The sequence below is a fragment of the Meles meles genome, chromosome 6, assembly GCF_922984935.1.
Source record: "Meles meles chromosome 6, mMelMel3.1 paternal haplotype, whole genome shotgun sequence".
Lineage (NCBI taxonomy): Eukaryota > Metazoa > Chordata > Mammalia > Carnivora > Mustelidae > Meles > Meles meles.
This window is the reverse complement of record NC_060071.1, coordinates 98,229,240-98,246,064: the sequence shown is the minus strand read 5'-3', so window position 1 is coordinate 98,246,064 and position 16,825 is coordinate 98,229,240. Positions and strand designations below refer to the sequence as shown.

Sequence of the window (16,825 nt, the reverse complement as noted above, 5' to 3'; positions counted from 1 at the left end):
TTCCCCTCTAAAATAAATACCCATCATTGGAATTCAAATAGCAGAGCAGTAGTATACAAACCAACTTCAAACCAACTTCAGTCTAACTAGTTCTAGTTTGCCTCTTTAAGAATTTTTTTTTAATTCCCAAATAAACCATGCTTAGCAAGATTTATACAATCCCACCATGCATTAACTGAACAATACACAACAATACACATACCCTAAATATGAATGCCGCTCCTTGTATTAATCATATTCATTAAGGGATAAAATATTTCGTACAAATAAAAGTTCTTAGGCCCCAACGTATGAAATGCAATATTTCTCAGCCATGACTATTTTTAAAGAGGCGCATTTCTAAAAATACCTTGGGCTTTACTTCAGCAAACAATAACACACACTAATACAAACAGATACAATGCCAAGTCATTATTCCCATCCTTATTAAGGCAAATAGTCAGACCAACCTGAAGCACTATAAATAATGAGAGTGTTAAACTGAATACAATGAATAATTCATGAAACCTAATTCTTTCAGGTTCTTTGGCAGTTCTTTCACAGCCAGCTGAAACAATGCAGAATGATTACAAAGATGTATCATCTGTACTGTTGGGGTGTATGACTTATCTTTTAAAGTAGATTATTTATTTAAAAAATAATCATCTTATGGCTACTTTGCATTCTAAATGTTTGTTTTTGTAGGATAATATGATGCAAATGTACCTTTTTGGAGTTTCGAAATGAAATAATGTCCAAGGGGTATCTGCCTCACAATTGAGACCTGAAGTAAAAGTTAAATGGAGCTCCAAGAGTACACTGGGATAGTCTATGACTCTCAGAGGCATTGTGTTCATTTCGTGGTCCAACACTTCACCAGCATGAAAAAATATAGTATCATCAAAAAGGATCCTGGGCATTAAGTGAGCTGAGACAATAATTCTATTTCTGGATCTGCCATTGACTTGATTTGGCCCCACCCATAACAATGAAACTTATCTAGATTTTAATCTCTTACTCTATCACATTTGAGTATGGACCCAAATAACCATGAGGTTCCTTCTATTTTCTATATTCATCAATCTATATCACCAACAAACCCATCTCCCAGCTTCTAACCATATTCTATTTGATTATAAGAATCATGAAGGCAGAGATAGGCCTATTTTGTTCACCAACTTATCCTCAGCACCTAGCATAATACCTGACCCACTGGAATATTTAAATAAATATTCATCGAATAAATAAATGAACCCATTCCAATTAAGAAACACAAATTCAGGGGCGCCTGGGTGGCTCAGTGGATTAAGCCGCTGCCTTCGGCTCAGGTCATGATCTCAGGGTCCTGGGATCGAGCCCTGCATCAGGCTCTCTGCTCCGCGGGGAGCCTGCTTCCTCCTCTCTCTGCCTACCTCTCTGCCTACTTGTGATCTCTCTCTCTGTCAAATAAATAAATAAAATCTTTTAAAAAAATTTTTTTTAAAAATTTAGAAACACAAATTTAATCCCAAATCTGTTTCTTCTTTCACACAGTATTTGATACAGCAAAAGTTTGGAACAGCCAAAGCCCCAAGTTACTGAAACCAGCTAAAGATAAAGGAATTATTACATTCAGCAACAAATATCTTAGCATTTGGTTTTCTCACCAAATTATCAGAGCAACATATTTTCCAAAGTGTATTGTGGAGCAAGAATAGAATATGTTGGATACCTGGGTGGTTCAGTCAGTTAAGTCCCTGCCTTCTGCTGAGGTCATGATCTCAGGGTCCTCGGCTTGAGTCCCACATCAGACTCCTTGCTCATCAGGGAGCCTGCTTCTCCCTCTGCCTGCCGCTCCCCCTGCTTGTGTGCTTGCTCACTCTCTTGCTCTCTCTCTCTCTTGCTCTGACAAATAAAATCTTTAAAAAAAAAATGGAATATGTTTTTGTATTTTACTCAGTATAGCTAGGCTTAGGACTAGCATTCTGATTATGAACTGGCTATCCTTTTCTATAGTAATCCTATTGTAAAGGTACAAATTCTCTCCCTCTCCCAATACACATATATGAACAAATGCACACTTAAGCCTTTATCTCACCTCAAAACTCAGATTCAAAGACTTTACACAATAAAAATGGGTTTAAAGTAGATACCATGGAATATTCTGGAAGAGCATATTCTGTAGTTGCTGACAACTTCATGCTTACAACAGTCTATTTTGTATTTTATCCCCGTTGTTTGATTCAACCCTTGTTCTATGGAATTTTGGCATTATACTCAAGAATCAAGGTTTAGCACTCTGTTCCCTACCTCAGGAATCCTTCCTGACTTAGGATAGCAGTGTGGGGGAGGAATATTTTAACTTGGATTCCAAAACATATGAAATTTATTCAAGCAGGCTATTGTAACCATTCAAAATATGAAAGAAAGACAATTTATATCTAATAAAAGCCTCTATAACAGACACCTTGTACTATATTGTGCTTTGTATAATAATGATACAAAATGAAAGATTATAATGTAAGCTGTAAAGTATATCAGAAAATCCCAGAACCACTTAATGAAGTCATTGTGGTGACTCTTATAATAGATACCCAATATTTACTCTCCCATTCTTCCACTGAGTAGCATAACTGCAACTTCAGAAATTTATTTAAGCTCAAATTTGCCAGTGGTTGTTTTGGGAATGAGTATGTGGTACAATTACTATCAATTAGACATGAGAAGAGAAATACTAGAAGCTTTTAGAAATATTATTCCTTCTTCCAGTGGGAGGAAAAAAACTGGTATCTCTCTATAGCTAGAAATTAATAAGAAAACGTATGTCCCAGACTGCAGCCAGGGAACAGGGAACCAGCCTTGGTTTGAAACCCAACACTACTGATAGCATAATGGAAAAACAGAAAGAGCCTAGATTCCAATGACATTAGTGTATCACTAAAACAGTTAAATCTGTAGCCCACTTACTTCTGGATTCTCTTTATTTGAGAAAATAAATGTCCTTATTGTTTAGGTTAGTTAAGTGTGGGCTCTGTCCCTTGAAGCCCAAAGAACCCCATCTGACACATTTAATTTTCTATATGTGGAGGCCATCTCCTATGTAATTCTAAATAAGCATATAATTAAGGTGATTCAAGATGATTTTTTAAACCAGGATTTTAAAAAGAATAACAGCAAACCAGTTAAGAGTTTAGCCATACATAACATAAAAAATTACACACAATAGCCCACTCTGAGCACACAGTATACTCAGCAAATATTTCCTATTTGATTTATCAGGTTTTTTATTTGATCATTCACAAGTGATTTCTTTAAATGTTAAACATAAAAGGCATCCTAGAAATAAAACTTTATGCATCAGTCTGTCATTGTGGAAAGAACTTTATGGAAGTTAGAGATGGAAGTAGCCTGTCTGATTTGTCCTTTTGTCAAGGCATGAGTTTCTTACAATGCATTTTCTCGTTAAAATTATCCAAAGGGTCTCAATCCTGAGGTTTTAATGAATAAGCTGACTTCTAGCTGGGATCGAAATGAGATTTTTTTTCCCCCCTGAGGAATAGTACTACAAATGTGATCAAGTGAATTACTGAGGGATTTCACCCTACTCTATAAGACTCCTGGTCTGTTCCAGGGTGATAATCTCTAAATACAGAGAATGAGGAAAGGGCAAAAGTTGTATATTTGTAATAGTAAAATGGAAACTCAAAAGAGAAATTAAATTCAACAGAAAAAGTTACTCTCAGCTTCCACCACAACTACAGACAGATATAAATTCCATGTGGAAGTAAACTTTCTAAAAGATCATTCCAATTATAAGGGCCATAAAAACAACCTCAATATTTTCACTTGGCATCACCTCCTAACATGCATCAATCACACTAAAGTAGTTGGGCTTTACAGTTTCTTAAGATATATTTACTCTTTCCATGGTTTTGTTTGCAATGGTTCCTTTGTTTAAGATGAACTCCTGCTCCTGTTCTCTCATCTCTTCCCTATTCCCTCTTCCTCTCTTTCTCCCAATTCCCACTCACCATTTCAGGTCTAATTCAAATCTTTGAGCATTCCTTTCCTCTGAATTCCTGTAAAGGAAAGTCTGTGCCACAGAATTCCGTGTGCTGATTTAATGAGGCTAAAAGGTAAGATGAAAAGTGTGGTCTTTAAAAGGAAATAAGAATTCAGCTCTGACATTCAATAGCAGACCCTCAAGGAATACTACTGGTTATTATTATTAATAGCAATAACAATAAGCAGTTATTAAAAGTTGATTTAGCTATGTGGTAGTTTTATGATCCTGAGCAAGACCCTTAACCTATCAAAACCTCAGTTTTTCTATCTGTAAAACAATAACATCTGTCCACTAACCTCATAAAATTGTGAAAATTGAAATGAGATGATATGTGTGATAGTGTTTGTAATGATTATACAAATATTTTTATGATACATTCTAAGAGAGTTATTGAATATACTCATTAAAAGATTATTAATAACATGAGAGAATGCTTATGTTGCAATGGCAAATGAACAAAGAAAAATAAAGAGTTGATCAACAATGTGATAAAAACTACATAAAAAGTACATTTTATGAAAGAGTCTAATGAGACATTAGTAGTAGTTTTCAGGGCAGGAACTAAGCTAAATCAAGTGGGTTGCATAGGCACAAAATTTAAGAAGGCACTCTCTTATTTCCTGCAAAAGCAAGGTCAGCCTCCTTAAATTTTCTGCCCAAGACAATATTCTGGATACCCAGAGAAAGCTACAATGCTAGGGCAATAGTGGGCCAACTTAGAGCTGAAAAGCAATGGCTAAATAATTGGCGCACCAATTAATTAAAACTTTCAGTAGGAAGACTATATCTTAACTGTTTTTCTTATTCAAATTGATTCTAAAGATAAATTCTGGGGCACCTGGGTGGCTCAGTCATTAAGCATCTGCCTTTGGCTCAGGTCATGATCCCAGGGTCCTGAGATCGAGCTCTCTGAAAAATTGGAAGCCTGCTTCTTCCTCTTCTGCTCCCCCTGCTTGTGATCCCCCTCTATCGCTGTGTCTCTCTCTCTCTGTCAAATAAATAAATAAAATTTAAAAAAAAAAAGATAAATTCTGACAAAGGGCAAAGTCCCAACTTCTAGCCAGAAGAAAGCATAAAGCAAAAACAAAAGCCTACCATAGATTCCAATGTAATGAAATAGCTTGCCTTGAGTTGGAACCAGAGTCTGCCTGGAATTTTTTTTAGTCAATATATGATTTCATGACCTAGAACAATCAGTTTTCCAAAGAAATAAACAATTTTCCAAGGAAATATCTCAATAATGATATAGGTAGCATAATGTTGTTGACAGCATGAGAGTGCTGAAACCAAATCAGCCAGTTTCAACTCCCAGTTCCACCACTTGTAGGCCTATTCATTTAAGGCAAATTACCTAATTTCTTTGGGGTTTAATTTCCTCATCTATAAGTTCAATATAACAACAACACCTACCTGATAATGCTACCATGAAAATTAAATGAGTTAATCTACATGCAGTAATAAGAGTAGTGCATGAAACATAGTAAATCCTTAATAAATCTTGGCTACTATTACTAGCTCATGATTACAATTCTTCCTTTAGTTAAAAAAAAAATAAGTGCTTCTGAGGATAACACTATAATTCGTGGTTATTTATACTAGACTGTAAATAAAAGATCTGAAGGCAGATTTGGGAGGAAAAGATGAGGAACCAGAAGTGGAGATTTAGGAAAACATGTGAGTAGCAGGTTTATAAAAAAAATAGAGGCACCTGGGTGGCTCAGTGGGTTAAAGCCTCTGCCTTCTGCTCAGGTCCTGATCCCAAGGTCCTAGGATAGAGCCCCACATTGGGCTCTCTGCTCAGTAGGGAGTCTGCCTCCTTCTCTCTCTCTGCCTGCCTATCTGCCTACTTGTGATCTCTGTCTGTCAAATAAATAAATAAAATCTTTTTTTTAAAAAATGTTATAAATAAATAAATAAATAGAAGAGGAGACCAGATGGTGGAGGAGTAGCAGACTGAGATGACATCAGGTCACAGGAGTTCAGCTAGTTATCAAACCATTTGGAACACCTACAAACCCAAGAGGAGATCGAAAAGAAGAAGAGCAGCAATTCTAGGAACAGAAGTCAACCACTTTCTGAAAGGTAGAGCGTGAAGAGAAGTGAATCCAAAACAACAGGAAGATAGACGGTGGGAGGAGGGGCCAGGTCCCAGCAAGTTGTGGAGCAGTGGAGCACAAAATCAGAACTTTTAGAAGTCTGCTCCACTGAGGGACATCACTCCAGAGGCTAAGCAGGTGTGGAGGCCTTGCAGGGACAGTGTGGTACGGGTCCCACGGGGTCACAGAAAAACCAGGGGTATCTAAGTGTGACAGAGCTCACAGGTATCAGAGCAGAGAAACTGACTACAGAGAGAGATCTGAGGAGTGAGCTCTCAACTCGCGGTGACCTTAAACCATGATCTGCAACAGTCGGACCACTGCTCTTTGAGCATGGACCCCACAAGTGGCGGATGCAGGGAAACTCACCTTCCTCGTCAGAGCAGTGTGGCAGAAATCTGCTGGGTTTGGAGACTCCAAATGAGGCTGTGCACCAGAGACAAAAACACTTGGTCACAGGCCGGGTGAGCCCAGAGTGCAGCCGGAGACTAGGGAAACAGGAGTGACTGACTGCTTTTCTCTGAGGGTGCACTGAGGAGTGGGGCCCTGAGCTCTCAGCAACTCTGAGTGGAGATTGGGAGGTGCCATGTTCATTCCCGTCCTCCAGAGCTCTACAGAAAGCGCTCAGGGAACAAAAACTCCCCAGAGTGAACCCTAGCAGATTACTTAGCCCAGCCCCTGGCAAGGGGGGTGCAATTCTGCCTCAGGCAAAAATATTTGAGAATCACTGCAACAGGCCCCTCTCCCAGAAGATCAGCAAGAACATCCAGCCAAGAACAAGCACACTGATCAAGGAGAACAGCAGAACTTCAGAGCCAGGGGAAATCAATGCATGGAATTCATGGCTTTCTCCCCATGATCCTTTAGTCTTGCAAAGTTAAATTTTTTTTTATTTTATTTTTTTCTTATTCTATTTTTTTAACTTTTCCTCTTTCCTTTTTTAACGTTTTATAACTAGTTTATCTTAACAATAGCTTTCTGGGGGAAAATCATTTTAAACCTTCATTAATATAGTCATATTTTATCCTTCACTGTATTTAACCTTATTTTTTGTATACATATAGGGCTTTTTATTTCCAAAAATTTTGGGATACAATTTCTTCTAATAGGTCAAAATATACCCTAAATCTAGCACAAGCCTTTGTTCTAGTCTCCAGCCTGAGCAAATTCTCTCCACTTTCTTTTTCTTTCTTTTCACAACAAACTTATCAATTCCTTTTTTGGAATTTTTTTTAATTTTCATCTTTACATTCATATTCCATCCCTTCATTGTGTTTACATATATATGTAAACACGTGTATATATATGTAAACATGTATATATATATATGTACACATATATATACATACACACACACACACATATATATGTTATTCTTTCTTTAAAATTTTGGGAGGTAGTTTCTTCTAAAAGACCAAAATACCCAAAATCAGTGGGTGGCCCTCTTCTATTTTTTTTTTCTTTTTATCCTCTTTCTTCTCCCCCCGATTTGGGGTGTCTTCTGACTTGGTTAACATACATTTTACTGGGGTCTTTGCAACTCTTTTAGTATTTTTATTCTCTAGTTCATATATTATTATCTGGAAAAAATGACAAGACAGAAAAACACATCACAAAAAAAAGAAGAAGAGGCAGTACCAATGGCTAGGGACCTAATCAATACAGACATTGATAATATGTGAGAACTAGAGTTCAAAATGGCAATTCTCAAGACTCAAAAAAGGCATAGAAGATATTAGAGAAACACTGTCTGGAGAAATAAAGGACCTTTCTGGAGAAATTTAAAAAAAAAAACTAAAATCTAACCAATCTGAAATCAAAAAAGCTATTAATGAAGTGCAATCAAAAATGGAAGCTCTTACTGCTAGGATAAATGAGGCAGAAGAGAGAATTAGTGATATAGAAGACCAAATAACAGAGAATAAAGAAGCTGAACAAAAGAGAGACAAACAACTACTGGACCACAAGAGGAGAATTCGAGAGACAAGTGATACCATAAGACAAAACAATATTAGAATAATTGGGATTCCAGAAGAAGAAGAAAGAGAGAGGGGAGCAGAAGGTATATTGGAGTGAATCATAATAATTTCCCTAATATGGCAAAGGGAACAAACATCAAAATCCAGGAGGTGCAGAGAACCCCCCTCAAAATCAATAAGAATAGGTCCACACCCCATCATCTAGTAGTAAAACATACAAGTCTTAGTGACAAAGAGAAAATACTGAAAGCAGCTGAGGACTGTAACATACAGGCAAAAATATTAGATTGGCAGCAGACTTATCCACAGAGACCTGGCAGGCCAGAAAGAAGTGGCATGATATATTCAGAGCACTAAATGAGAAAAATATGCAGCCAAGAATACTATATCTAGCTAGCTATCATTGAAAATAGAAGGAGAGATAAAAAGCATCCAGGACAAACAAAAACTAAAAGAATTTGCAAACACAAAACCAGCCCTACAGAAAATATTTAAAGGGGTCCTCTAAGCAAAGAGAGAGCCTAAAAGTACTAGACCAGAAAGGAACAGAGACAACATACAGTAACACTCACCTTACAGACACAATGGCACTAAATGCGTATCTTTCAATAGTTACCCTGAATGTAAATGGGCTAAATGCCCCAATCAAAAGACACGGGGTATCAGAATGGATAAAAACCAAAACCCATCAATATGATGTTTACAAGAAACTCATTTTAGACCCAAGGACACCTCCAGATCTAAAGTGAGGGGAAGGAAAACAATTTACCATGCTAATGGACATCAAAAGAAAGCTGGGATGGCAATCCTTATATCAGGTATATTAGATTTTAAGCCAAAGACCATAATAAGAGAAGAGGAAGGACACTATGTCATACTTAAAGGGTCTGTCCAACAAGAAGATCTAACAATTTTAAAATTCTATGCCCTGAACATGCGAGCAGCCAACTATATAAACCAATTAAAAACAAAATCAAAGAAACACATAGACAATAATACAATAACAAGAGGGAACATTAACACCCCACCTCCCATTGAAATGGATCATCGAAGCAAAAGATCAACAAGGAAATATAGGCCTTAAATGACATGTTGGACCAGATGGACATCACAGGTATATTCAAAACATTCCATCCCAAAACAATAGAATACGCATTCTTCTCAAGTGCATATACATTATTCTCCAAATAAATCACATCCTGGGTCACAAATCAGGTCTCAACTGGTACCAAATGATTGGGATCATTCACCGCATATTTTCAGACCACAAGGCTCTGAAGCTAGAACTCAATCACAAGAGGAAAGTTGGAAAGAACTCAAAAACATGGAGGCTAAAGGGCATCCCACTAAAAATGAATGGGTCAAATATTCTTGATGAACACAGATGCAAAAATTCTCACCAAAATACTAGCCAATAGGATCCAACAGTACATTAAAAGGATTATTCACCACGAGCAAGTGGGATTTATTCCAGGGATGCGAGGTTGGTTCAACATCCACAAATCAATCAATGTGATACAACACATTAATAAAAGAAAGAACAAGAACCATATGATACTCTCAATAGATGCTGGAAAAGAATTTGACAAAGTACAGCATCCTTCCTGATTAAAACACTCCAAAGTATAGGGATAGAGGGCACATACCTTAATATTATCAAAGCCATCTATGAAAAACTCACCGCAAATATCATTCTCAGTGCGGAAAAACTGAAAGCTTTTCTGCTAAGGTCAGGAACATGGCAGGGATGTCCATTATCATCACTGCTATTCAACATAGTACTAGAAGTCCTAGCCTCAGCAATCAGACAACAAAAAGAAATTAAAGGCATCCAAATCGGCAAAGAAGAAGTCAAATTATCACTCTTTGCAGATGATATGGTACTTTCTGTGGAAAACCCAAAAGCCTCCACTCCAAAACTGCTAGAACTTGAACAGGAATTCAGTAAAGTGTCAGGATATAAAGTCAATGCACAGAAATCAGTTGCATTTCTTTACACCAACAACAAGACAGAAGAAAGAGAAATTAAGGAGTCAATCCCATTTACAATTGCACCCAAAACCATAAGATACCTCGGAATACACCTAACCAAAGAGGCAAAGAATCTGTACTCAGAAAACTATAAAGTACTCATGAAAGAAATTGAGGAAGACACAAAGAAATGGAAAAATGTTCCATGCTCATGGATTGGGAGAACAAATATTGTTAAAATGTCTATTCTACCTAAAGCAATCTACACATTTAATGTAATCCCTATCAAAATCCCATCAATTTTTTTCAAAGAAATAGAACAAATAATCTTAAAATTTATATGGAACCAGAAAAGACCTCGAATAGCCAAAGGAATATTGAAAAAGAAAGCCAAAGTTGGTGGCTTCACCATTCTGGACTTCAAGCTCTATTATAAAACTGTCATCATCAAAACAGTATGGTACTGGTGCAAAAACAGACACATAGATCAATGGAACAGAATAGAGAGCCCAGAAATAGACCCCCAACTCTATGGTCAACTAATCTTCAACAAAGCAGGAAAGAATGTCCAGTGGAAAAAAGACAGCCTCTTCAACATTAATGGTGCTGGGAAAATTGGACAGCCACATGCAGAAAAATGAAATTGGACCACTTCCTTACACCACACACGAAAATAGACTCAAAATGGATGAAGGACCTCAACGTGAGAAAGGAATACATCAAAATCCTTGAGGAAAACACAGGCAGCAACCTCTTCGACCTCAGCTGCAGCAACTTCTTCCTAGGAACAACGCCAAAGGCAAGGGAAGCAAAGGCAAAAATGAACTATTGGGATTTCATCAAGATCAAAAGCTTTTGCACAGCAAAGGAAATAGTTAACAAAACCAAAAGACAACAGACAGATTGGGAGAAGATATTTGCAAACGACATATCAGATAAAGGGCTAGTACCCAAAATCAATAAAGAACTTATCAAACTCAACACCCAAAGAACAAACAATCCAATCAAGAAATGGACAGAAGACATGAACAGACATTTTGGCAAAGAAGACATCCAGATGGCCAACAGACACATGAAAAAATGCTCCACATCTCTCGGCATCGGGGAAATACAAATCAAAACCACAATGGGATACCACCATACACCAGTCAGAATGGCTAAAATTAACAAGTCAGGAAATGACAGATGCTGGCGAGGATGCGGAGAAAGGGGAACCCTCCTACACTGCTGGTGGGAATGCAAGCTGGTGCAGGCACTCTGGAAAACAGTGTGAAGGTTCCTCAAAAAACTGAAAATAGAGCTACCCTATGACCCAGTGATTGCACTGCTGGGTATATATCCAAAAGATACAAACGTGGTGCTCCGATGGGGCACGTTACCCAAATGTTTATAGCAGCAATGTCCACAATAGGCAAACTATGGAAAGAACCTAAATGTCCATCAACAGATGCATGGATAAAGAAGATGTGGTATATATATATACAATGGAATACTATGCAGCCATCAAAAGAAATGAAATCTTGCCATTTGTGACAACGTGGATGGAACTAGAGGGTATTATGCTTAGCGAAGTGAGTCAGTCAGAGAAAGACAACTATCATATGATCTCCCTGATATTAGGAAGTGGAGATGCAACATGGGGGTTTTGGGGGGGTAGGAAAAGAAAAATGAAAGAAGATGGGATCAGGAGGGAGACAAATCATAAAAGACTCAATCTCAAAAAAACAGACTGAGGGTTGCTGGGGGGAGTGGGGATGGGATAGGGTGGTGGGGATTTGGATATTGGGGAGGGTATGTGCTATGATGAGTACTGTGAAATGTGTAAACCTGGCAAGTCACAGACCTGTACCCCTGGGGATAAAAACACATTATATGTTTATTTAAAAATTTAAAAATAAAAATTTAAAAAAAAAAGAATGAATGGGTCAACCAGGAAATTAAAGAAGAATTGAAAAAATTCATGGAAACAAATGATAATGAAAACACAACTGTTCAAAATATGTGGGAAACAGCAAAGGTGGTCCTGAGAGGAAGTATATAGTGATACAAGACTTTCTCAAGAAATAAGAAAGGTCTCAAGTACAGAACCTAAGCCTACACATAAAGGAGCTAGAGAAAGAACAACAAAGAAAGCCTAAACCCAGCAGAAGAAGAGAAATCATAAAGATCAGAGCAGAAATCAATGAAATAGAAACCAAAAGAACACTAGAACAAATCAACAAAACTAGGAGCTCATTCTTTGAAAGAATTAATAAGATTGTTAAACCCCTGGTCCGACTTATCCAAAAGAGAAGAGAAAGGACCCAAATAAATAAAATCATGAATGAAATAGGAGAGTTCATAACCAACACCAAAGAAATATAATTTTAAGAACATATTATTAGCAGCTGTACACCAGTAAATTTGACAATCTGGAAGAAATGGATGCATTCCTAGAGAAGTATAAGCCACCAAAACTGACCCAGGAAGAAAACAAAACCTGAGCAGACCCATTACCAGTAAGGAGATCGAAGCAGTCATCAAAAATCTCCCAACAAACAAAAGCCCAGAGCCAGACAGCTTCCCAGTGGAATTCTACCAAATATTTAAAGAAGAATTAATACCTAGTCTCCTGAAACTGTTCCAAAAAATAGAAATGGAAAGAAAACTTCCAAACTCATGTATGAGGACAGCACTATCCTGATCCCAAAACCAGACAAAGACTCCATTGAAAAAAGAATTACAGACCAATATTCTTGATGAACACAGATGCGAAAATTCTCTCACCAAAATACTAGCCAATATGTTCAACAGTACATTAAAAGGATCATTTGCCACGACCAAGTGGGATTTATTCCTGGCTGCAAGGTTGGATCAATGTCCACAAATCAATAAATGTGATATAATATATTAATAAAAGAAAGAACAAGAACCATGTGATACTTAATAGTTGCTGAAAAAGCATTTGACAAAGTACAGCATCCTTTCTTGATCAAAACTCTTCAAAGTGTAGGGATAGAAGGTACATACCTCAATTTCATCAAAGCCATCTATGAAAAACCCATAGAGAATATCATTCTCAATGCGGAAAAACTAGAACTTTTCCGTTAAGGTCAGGAACATGGCAGGGATGTCCATTATCATCACTGCTATTCAACATAGTACTAGAAGTCCTAGCCTCAGCAATCAGACAACAAAAAGAAATAAAAAGCATCCAAATTGGCAAAGAAGAAGTCAAACTATCACTCTTTGCAGATGATATGGTACTTTCTGTGGAAAACCCAAAAGTCTCCACTCCAAAACTGCTAGAACTTGAACAGGAATTCAGTAAAGTGTCAGGATATAAAGTCAATGCACAGAAATCAGTTGCATTTCTTTACACCAACAACAAGACAGAAGAAAGAGAAATTAAGGAGTCAATCCCATTTACAATTGCACCCAAAACCATAAGATACCTCAGAATACACCTAACCAAAGAGGCAAGGAATCTGTACTCAGAAAACTATAGAGTACTCATGAAAGAAAGTGAGGAAGACTCAAAGAAATGGAAAAACGTTCCATGCTCATAGATTGGTAGAACAAATATTGTGAAAATGTCTATGCTACCTAAAACAGTCTACACATTTAATACAATCCCTACCAAAATACCATCCTTTTTTTTTTTTTTCAAAGAAATGGAACAAATAATCTTAAAATTTATATGGAACCAGAAAAGAACTCAAATCGCCAGAGGAACATTGAAAAAGAAAGCCAAAGTTGGTGGCGTCACATTTCCAGACTTCAAGCTCTATTACAAAGCTGTCATCATCAAAACAGTATGGCACTGGCCCAAAAACAGACACGCAGATCAACAGAACATAATAGAAAGCCCAGAAATAGACCCCCAACTTTAGATCAACTAATCTTCAACAAGGCAGGAAAGAATGTCCAATGGAAAAAAGACAGCCTCTTCAACAAATGGTGCTGGGAAAATTGGACATGCAGAAAAATGAAACTGGACCATTTCCTTATACCACACACAAATACAGACTCCAAATGGATTTAAGACCTCAATGTGAGAAAGGAATCCATCCAAATCCATGAGAAGAACACAAGCAGCAACCTCTTCAACCTCAGCCACAGCAACTTCCTCCTAGAAACATCACCAAATGCAAGGGAAGCAAGAGCAAAAATGAACTAATGGGACTTCATCAAGATCAAAAGCTTTTGCACAGCAAAGAAAACAGTCAACAAAACCAAAAGACAACTGACAGAATGGGAGAAGATATTTGCAAATGACATATCAGATAAAGGGCTAGTACCCAAAATCGATAAAGAACTTATCAAACTCAACACCCAAAGAACAAAGAATCCAATCAAGAAATGGGCAGAAGACATGAGCAGACATTTCTGCAAAAAAGACGTCCAAATGGCCAATAGACACATGAAAAAGTGTTCAACATCACTCGTCATCAGGGAAAGACAAATCAAAACCAGAATAGGATACTACCTCACACCAGTCAGAATGGCTAAAATTAATAAGACAGGAAATGACAGATGTTGGAGAGGATGCAGAGAAAGGGGAACCTTCCTACACTGTTAGTTGGAATGCAAGCTGGTGCAGCCACTCTGAAAAACAGCATGGAGGTTCCTCAAAAAGTTGAAAATAGAGCTACCCTACAACCCGGCAATCACACTACTGGTATTTACCCTAAAGATACAAATGTGGTGATCTGAAGGGGCACGTGCACCCAAATGTTTATAGCAGCAATGCCCACAATAGCCAAACTATGGAAAGAACCTAGATGTCCATCAACAGATGCATGGATAAAGAAGATGTGGTTTATATATGTAATGGAATACTATGCTGCCCTCAAAAGAAATGAAATCCACCATTCAGAACAACGTGGCTGGAACTAGAAGGTATTATGCTGAGTAAAATAGGTCAATCAGCTTTTTCGCAATGGGTTTGCCGCCAGAACACAGGTGTTGTGAAAACCACTGCTCAACCTAAACCAGAATGGGGAAGGAAAAGACTCATATCAACATTGTTGTCATCGGACATGTAGATTCGGGCAAGTCTACCATACTGGTCATCTGATCTACAAATGTGGTGGAATCGACAAAAGAACTATCAAAAAATTCGAGAAGGATTTTCGATGGGAAATCCTGAGATGGGAAAAGGCTCCTTCAAGTATGCCTGGGTCTTGGATAAACTGAAAGCTGAACATGAACGTGATATCACCATTGATATCTCCCTGTGGAAATTCGAGACCAGCAAGTATTATGTGACCACCATTGATGTTCCAGGACACAGAGACTTTATCAAAAACATGATTACAGGCACATCTCAGGCTGACTGTGCTGTCCTGATTGTTGCTGCTAGTGTTGGTGAATTTGAATCAGGTATTTCCAAGAATGGGCAGACCCGTGAGCATGCACTTCTGGCTTACACACTGGGTGTAAAACAACTAATTGTTGGTGTTAACAAAATGGATTCCACTGAGCCACCCTACAGCCAGAAGAGATACGAGGAAATCGTTAAGGAAGTCAGCACCTACATTAAGAAAATTGGCCACAACCCCCACAGTAGCATTTGTGCCAATTTCTGGTTGGAATGGTGACAACATGCTGGAGCCAAGTGCTAACATGCCTTGGTTCAAGGGATGGAAAGTCACCCGTAAAGATGAGAATGCCAGTGGAACCACACTGCTTGAAGCCCTGGATTGCATTCTGCCACCAACTCGTCCAACTGACAAGCCCTTGCATCTGCCTCTCCAGGATGTCTACAAAATTGGTGGTATTGGTACTGTTCCTGTGGGTCGAGTGGAGACTGGTGTTCTTAAACCTGGCATGGTGGTCACCTTTTCTCCAGTCAATGTTACAACTGAAGTCAAGTCTGTTGAAATGCACCATGAAGCTTTGAGTGAGGCTCTTCCTGAGGACAATGTGGGCTTCAATATCAAGAACGTATCTGTCAAAGATGTTCGTCGTGGCAATGTGGCTGGTGACAGCAAAAATGACTCACCAATGGAAGCAGCTGGCTTCACAGCTCAGGTGATTATCCTCAACCATCCAGGCCAAATTAGTGCTGGATATGCACCTGTGCGGGATTGTCACACAGCTCACATTGCTTGCAAGATTGCTGAGGTGAAGGAGAAGATAGATCGTCGTTCTGGAAAAAAGCTGGAAGATGGTCCCAAGTTCTTGAAATCTGGTGACGCTGCCATTGTTGATATGGTTCCTGGCAAGCCTATGTGTGTTGAAAGCTTCTCTGACTATCCTCCTCTGGGCCGTTTTGCTGTTCGTGACATGAGACAGACGGTTGCTGTGGGTGTCATCAAAGCAGTGGACAAGAAGGCAGCTGGAGCTGCCAAGGTCACCAAGTCTGCCCAGAAAGCTCAGAAGGCTAAATGAATATTATCCCCAATACCTGCCACCCCAGTCTTAATCAGTGGTGGAAGAACGGTCTCAGAACTGTTTGTGTCAATTGGCCATTTAAGTTTAATAGTAAAAGACTGGTTAATGATAACAATGCATCATAAAACCTTCAGAAGGAAAGGAGAATGTTTTGTGGACCATTTGTTTTTTGTGTGTGTGTGGCAATTTTAAGTTATTAGTTTTTAAAATCAGTACTTTTTAATGAAAACAACTTGACCAAAAATCTGTCACAGAATTTTGAGACCCATTAAAACAAAGTTTAATGAGAAAAAAAAAAAAAAAAGAAATAGGTCAATCACAGAAAGACAATTATCATATGATCTCCCTGATATGAGGAATTTGAGAGGCAGAAGGAA

The 16,825-nt window shown here is 38.1% G+C and overlaps 1 pseudogene; it reads left to right on the top strand.

Annotated features, from left to right (window-relative positions):
* The first annotated feature begins 15,010 nt into the window (after window positions 1–15,010).
* On the top strand, window positions 15,011–16,530 carry LOC123944590 (annotated as a pseudogene).
* The last annotated feature ends 295 nt before the right edge of the window (window positions 16,531–16,825 follow it).